We start from the raw sequence: 7,916 nt of genomic DNA on the forward strand, positions 1-7,916 counted from the left end.
TGTAACTTTAAATAAGTGAGCTAGGGAAATTGTTAGAATATGATATTATGGAAGGAACAATAATGGGTGGAGGTAGGAAATGTTGGAGATTTCTGCAAAAGGCCATCAAGAGATGGAGGGGGTAGTAGGAGAGAGGAATTGGAATGGAAGTGAAGAAAAATCTGGTAATTAGATTGTCTATAAAGATATGGGCTTGGGGGACCTTGAAGATGGCGGAAGAGTAAGACGCAGAGATCGCCTTCCTCCCCACGGATACACCAGAAATACATCCACACGTGGAACAACTCCTACAGAACTCCTACTGAAGGCTGGCAGAAGACCTCAGACCTCCCAAAAGGCAAGAAACTCCCCACGTAACTGGGTAGGGCAAAAGAAAAAACAGAGACAAAAGAATAAGGACGGCACCTGCACCAGTGGGAGGGAGCTGTGAAGGAGGAAAAGTTTCCACACACTAGGAAGCCCCTCCGCGGGCGGAGACTGCGGGAGGCAGAGGGGGGAGTTTCGGGACCGCGGAGTAGTGCACAGCGACGGGTGCGGAGGGCAAAGCGGGGAGATTCCTGCACAGACGATCGGTGCTGACCAGCACTCACCAACCCGAGAGGCTTGTCTGCTCACCTGCCGCGGCGGGCGGGGCTGCGAGCTGAGGCTTGGGTTTTGGTTTTGGACGGAGCTCAGGGAGAGGACTGGGGTTGGCGGCTTGAACATAGCCTGAAGGGGTTAGTGCACCACGACTAGCCGGGAGGGAGTTCGGGGAAAAGCCTGCACTGGCCGAAGAGGCAAGAGACTTTTTCTTCCCTCTTTGTTTCCTGGTGCGCGAGGAGAGGGGTTTAAGAGCGCTGCTTAAAGGAACTCCAGAGACGGGCGCGAGCCGCGGCTAAAAGCGCGAACCCCAGAGACGGGCGCGAGCCGCGGCTAAAACCGCGGACCCAAGAGCCGGGCGGGAGACGCTAAGACTGCTGCTGCCGCCACCAAGGGGCCTGTGTGCGAGCACAGGTCACTCTCCACACCCCTCTTCCGCGGAGCCTGTGCAGCCCGCCACTGCCAGGTTCCCGGGATCCAGGGACAACTTCCCTGGGACAACGCATGGCGGGCCTCAGGCTGGTGCAACGTCACGCCGGCCTCTGCCGCAACGTCACGCTGCCTCTGCCGCCGCAGGCCCGCCCCGCACGCAGTGTCCCTCCTTCCCCCATCCCCCAACCCCCGGCCTGAGTGAGCCGGAGGCCCCGAATCAGCGGCTCCTTTAACCCCGTCCTGTCTGAGCGAAAAAACAGACGCCCTCCAGCGACCTACACACAGAGGCAGGGCCAAATCCAAAGCTGAGCTCCTGTGAGCTGTGAGAACAAAGAAGAGAAAGGGAAATCTCTCCCAGCAGCCACAGAAGCAGCGGATTAAAGCTCCACAATCAACTTGATATACCCTGCATCTGTGGAATACCTGAATAGACAAGGAATGATCCCAAATTGAAGAGGTGGAATTTAGGAGCGAGATCTATGATTTTTTTCCCTTTTCCTCTTTTTGTGAATGTGTACGTGTATGCTTCTGTGTGAGATCTTGTCTGTATACTCTTGCTTCCACCATTTGTCCTAGGGCTCTATCCGTCCATGACTTTTTTTTAAAAATTCTTTTTCTTAATAATTAAGTTTAATTGTAATAACTTTATTATACTTTACCTTCGTTCTTTCTTTCTTTCCTTACTTCCTTCCCTCCTTTAGACAACGAATCACCCCAAATTGAGGAGGTGGTCTCAGGGAGCAGGATTTATGATTTTTCCCCCTTTACCTCTTTTTGTGAAGGTGTATGTGTATGCTTCTGTGTAAGATTTTCTCTGTATAGCTTTGCTTCCAACATTTGTCCTAAGGTTCTATCCGTCCCTTTTTTTTTTTTCTAAATATTTTTTAATTCAATAACTATATTATACTTTATTTTATTTTTACTGTATCATCTTTCTTTCTGTCTTTTTTCCTTCTTTCCCTCCTTCCTTCCTTCTCCCCTCCCTCCCTCCCTCCCTCCCTCCTTTCTTTCCTTCTTTGCTTCTTTCTTCCTTCCTTCCTTTCCTCCTTTCCTTCTTTCTTTACTCATACTTCTACTAATTCTCCCTACTTTTTCTCCCTTTTATTCTGAGCTGTGTGGATGAAAGGCTCTTGGTGCTCCAGCCAGGAGTCAGGGCTCTGCCTCTGAGGTAGGAGAGCCAACTTCAGGACACTGGTGAACAAGAGACCTCCCAGCTCCACATAATATCAAACGGCGAAAATCTCCCAGAGACCTCCATCTTAACACCAGCACCCAGCTTCACTCAACGACCAGCAAGCCACAGTGCTGGACAACCTATGCCAAACAACTAGCAAAACAGGAACACAACCCCACCCATTAGCAGAGAGGCTGCCTAAAATCATAATAAGGCCACAGACACCCCAAAACACACCACCAGACGTGAACCTGCCTACTAGAGAGACAAGATCCAGCCTCATCCAGCACAACACAGGCACTAGTCCCCTCCACCAAGAAGCCTACACAACCCACTGAAACAACCTTAGCCACTGGAGACAGACATCAAAAACAACGGGAACTACGAAAGTGCAGCCTGCAAAAAGGAGACCCCAAACACAGTAAGATAAGCAAAATGAGAAGACAGAAAAACACACAGCAGATGAAGGAGCAAGATAAAAACCCACCAGACCTAACAAATGAAGAGGAAATAGGCAATCTACCTGAAAAAGAATTCAGAATAATGATAGTAAGGATGATCCGAAATCTTGGAAGTAGAATGGACAAAATGCAAGAAACAGTTAACAAGGACCTACAAGAACTAAAGATGAAACAAGCAACGATGAACAATGCAATAAATGAAATTAAAATCACTCTAGATAGGATCAATAGCAGAATAACTGAGGCAGAAGAACGGATAAGTGACCTGGAAGATAAAGTAGTGGAAATAACTACTGCAGAGCAGAATAAAGAAAAAAGAATGAAAAGAACTGAGGACAGTCTCAGAGACCTCTGGGACAACATGAAACGCACCAACATTCGAATTATAGGGGTTCCAGAAGAAGAAGAAAGAAAGAAAGGGACTGAGAAAATATTTGAAGAGATTATAGTTGAAAACTTCCCTAATATGGGAAAGGAAATAGTTAATCAAGTCCAGGAAGCACAGAGGGTCCCATACAGGATAAATACAAGGAGAAACACGCCAAGACACATATTAATCAAACTGTCAAAAATTAAATACAAAGAAAAAATATTAAAAGCAGCAAGGGAAAAACAACAAATAACACACAAGGGAATCCCCATAAGGTTAACAGCTGATCTCTCAGCAGAAACCCTACAAGCCAGAAGGGAGTGGCAGGACATACTGAAAGTGATGAAGGAGAATAGCCTGAAACCAAGACTACCCAGCAAGGATCTCATTCACATTTGATGGAGAAATTAAAAACTTTACAGACAAGCAAAAGCTGAGAGAGTTCAGCACCACCAAACCAGCTTTACAACAAATGCTAAAGGAACTTCTCTAGACACGAAACACAAGAGAAGGAAATGACCTATAGTAGCGAACCCAAAACAATATATAAAATGGAAATGGGAACATACATATCGATAATTACCTTAAATGTAAATGGACTAAATGCTCCCACCAAAAGACACAGATTGGCTGAATGGATACAAAAACAAGACCCTTATATATGCTGTCTACAAGAGACCCACTTCAGAACTAGAGACACATACAGACTGAAAGTAAGGGGATGGAAAAAGATATTCCATGCAAATGGAAACCAAAAGAAAGCTGGAGTAGCAATTCTCATATCAGACAAAATAGACTTTAAAATAAGGACTATTAAAAGGGACAAAGAAGGACACTACATAATGATCAAGGGATCGATCCAAGAAGAAGATATAACAATTGTAAATATTTATGCACCCAACATAGGAGCACCTCAATACATAAGGCAAATACTAACAACCATAAAAGGGGAGATCAACAGTAACACATTCATAGTAGGGGACTTTAACACCCCACTTTCACGCATGGACAGATCATCCAAAATGAAAATAAATAAGGAAACACAAGCTTTAAATGATACATTAAACAAGATGGACTTAATTGATATTTATAAGACACTCCATCCAAAAACAACAGAATACACATTTTTCTCAAGTGCTCATGGAACATTCTCCAGGATAGATCATATCTTGGGTCACAAATCAAGCCTTGGTAAATTTAAGAAAACTGAAATTGCTTCAAGTATCTTTTCCAACCACAACGCCATGAGACTAGATATCAATTACAGGAAAAGATCTGTAAAAAATACAAACACATGGAGGCTAAACAATACACTACTTAATAATGAAGTGATCACTGAAGAAATCAAAGAGGAAATAAAAAAATACCTAGAAACAAATGACAATGGAGACACAATGACCCAAAACCTATGGGATGCAGCAAAAGCAGTTCTAAGGGGGAAGTTTATAGCAATACAAGCCCACCTTAAGAAGCAGGAAACATCTCGAATAAACAACCTAACCTTGTACCTCAAGCAATTAGAGAAAGAAGAACAAAAAAACCCCAAAGCTAGCAGAAGGAAAGAAATCATAAAAATCAGATCAGAAATAAATGAAAAAGAAATGAAGGAAACAATAGCAAAGATCAATAAAACTAAAAGCTGGTTCTCTGAGAAGATAAACAAAATAGATAAACCACTAGCCAGACTCATCAAGAAAAAAAGGGAGAAGACTCAAATCAATAAAATTAGAAATGAAAAAGGAGAAGTAACAACTGACACTGCAGAAATAAAAAAAATCATGAGAGATTACTACAAGCAACTCTATGCCAATAAAATGGACAATCTGGAAGAAATGGACAAATTCTTAGAAATGCACAACCTGCCAAGACTGAATCAGGAAGAAATAGAAAATATGAACAGACCAATCACAAGCACTGAAATTGAAACTGTGATTAAAAACCTTCCAACAAACAAAAGCCCAGGACCAGATGGCTTCACAGGTGAATTCTATCAAACGTTTAGAGAAGAGCTAACACCTATCCTTCTCAAACTCTTCCAAAATATAGCAGAGGGAGGAACACTCCCAAATTCCTTCTACGAAGCCACCATCACCTTGATACCAAAACCAGACAAGGCTGTCACAAAGAAAGAAAACTACAGGCCAATATCACTGATGAACAAAGATGCAAAAATCCTCAAAAAAATACTAGCAAACAGAATCCAAAAGCACATTAAAAGGATCATACACCATGATCAAGTGGGGTTTATTCCAGGAATGCAAGGATTCTTCAATATACGCAAATCTATCAATGTGATAAACCATATTAACAAATTGAAGGAGAAAAACCATATGATCATCTCAATAGATGCAGAGAAAGCTTTCGACAAAATTCAACACCCATTTATGATAAAAACCCTCCAGAAAGTAGACATAGAGGGAACTTTCCTCAACATAATAAAGGCCATATATGACAAGCCCACAGCAAACATCATCCTCAATGGTGAAAAACTGAAAGCATTTCCACTAAGATCAGGAACAAGACAGGGTTGCCCACTCTCACCACTCTTATTCAACATAGTTTTGGAAGTTTTAGCCACAGCAATCAGAGAAGAAAAGGAAATAAAAGGAATCCACATCGGACAAGAAGAAGTAAAGCTGTCACTGTTTGCAGATGACATGATACTATACATAGAGAATCCTAAAGATGCTACCAGAAAACTACCAGAGCTAATCAATGAATTTGGTAAAGTAGCAGGATACAAAATTAATGCACAGAAATCTCTGGCATTCCTATATACTAATGATGAAAAATCTGAAAGTGAAATCAAGAAAACACTCCCATTTACCATTGCAACAAAAAGAATAAAATATCTAGGAATAAACCTACCTAAGGTGACGAAAGACCTGTATGCAGAAAATTATAAGACACTGATGAAAGAAATTAAAGATGATACAAATAGATGGAGAGATATACCATGTTCTTGGATGGGAAGAATCAACATTGTGAAAATGACTCTACTACCCAAAGCAATCTACAGATTCAATGCAATCCCTATCAAACTACCACTGGCATTTTTCACAGAACTAGAACAAAAAATTTCACAATTTGTATGGAAACACAAAAGACCCCGAATAGCCAAAGCAATCTTGAGAACGATAAAAGGAGCTGGAGGAATAAGGCTCCCTGACTTCAGACTATATTACAAAGCAACAGTAATCAAGACAGTATGGTACTGGCACAAAAACAGAAAGATAGATCAGTGGAACAGGATAGAAAGCCCAGAGATAAAACCACGCACATATGGACACCTTATCTTTGATAAAGGAGGCAGGAATGTACAGTGGAGAAAGGACAGCCTCTTCAATAAATGGTGCTGGGAAAACTGGACAGGTACATGTAAAATTATGAGATTAGATCACTCCCTACACCATACACAAAAATAAGCTCAAAATGGATTAAAGACCTAAATGTAAGGCCAGAAACTATCAAACTCTTAGAAGAAAACATAGGAAGAACACTCTATGACATAAATCACAGCAAGATCCTTTCTGACCCACCTCCTAGAGTAATGGAAATAAAAACAAAAATAAACAAATGGGACCTAATGAAACTTCAAAGCTTTTGCACAGCAAAGGAAACCATAACCAAGACCAAAAGACAACCCTCAGAATGGGAGAAAACATTTGCAAATGAAGCAACTGACAAAGGATTAATCTCCAAAATTTACAAGCAGCTCATGCAGCTCAATAACAAAAAAACAAACAACCCCATCCAAAAATGGGCAGAAGACCTAAATAGACATTTCTCCAAAGAAGATATACAGAATGCCAACAAACACATGAAAGAATGCTCAACATCATTAATCATTAGAGAAATGCAAATCAAAACTACAATGAGATATCATCTCACACCAGTCAGAATGGCCATCATCAAAAAATCTAGAAACAATAAGTGCTGGAGAGGGTGTGGAGAAAAGGGGACACTCTTGCACTGCTGGTGGGAATGTGAATTGGTTCAGCCACTGTGGAGAACAGTATGGAGGTTCCTTAAAAAACTACAAATAGAATTACCATATGACCCAGCAATCCCACTACTTGGCATATACCCTGAGAAAACCAAAATTCAAAAAGAGTCATGTACCAAAATGTTCATTGCAGCTCTATTTACAATAGCCAGGACATAGAAACAACCTAAGCACCCATCATTGGATGAATGGATAAAGAAGATGTGGCACATATATACAATGGAATATTACTCAGCCTTAAAAGGAAATGAAATTGAGTTATTTGTAATGAGATGGATAGACCTAGGGTCTGTCATACAGAGTGAAGTAAGTCAGAAAGAAAAAGACAAATACCGTATGCTAACACATATATATGGAATTTAAGGGAAAAAAAAAATGTCATGAAGAACCTAGGGGTAAGACAGGAATAAAGACGCAGACCTACTGGAGAATGGACTTGAGGATATGGGGAGGGAGAAGGGTGAGCTTTGACAGGATGAGAGAGAGTCATGGGCATATACACACACTAACAAACGTAGTAAGGTAGATAGCTAGGGAGAAGCAGCCGCAAGGCACAGGATATTAGCTCGGTGCTTTGTGACAGCCTGGAGGGGTGGGATAGGGAGAGTGGGAGGGAGGGAGACGCAAGAGGGAAGTCATATGGGAACATATGTATATGTATAACTGATTCACTTTGTTATAAAGCAGGAACTAACACACCATTATAAAGCAATTATACCCCAATAAAGATGTTTTAAAAAATTATAGATTTACAAACTATAACAAAGGATTAACTGATTTAATCCAGATAGTCAGATTGGTAATTGTTTATGTAGCATAAATGTGTCTGGACTATTTTTGCTATTTTTTAAAAAGTATTTGATAGTTTGTTTTTGGGATTTAGAAGCGTTCATT

Source organism: Phocoena phocoena, chromosome 18 (assembly GCF_963924675.1).
Source record: "Phocoena phocoena chromosome 18, mPhoPho1.1, whole genome shotgun sequence".
Lineage (NCBI taxonomy): Eukaryota > Metazoa > Chordata > Mammalia > Artiodactyla > Phocoenidae > Phocoena > Phocoena phocoena.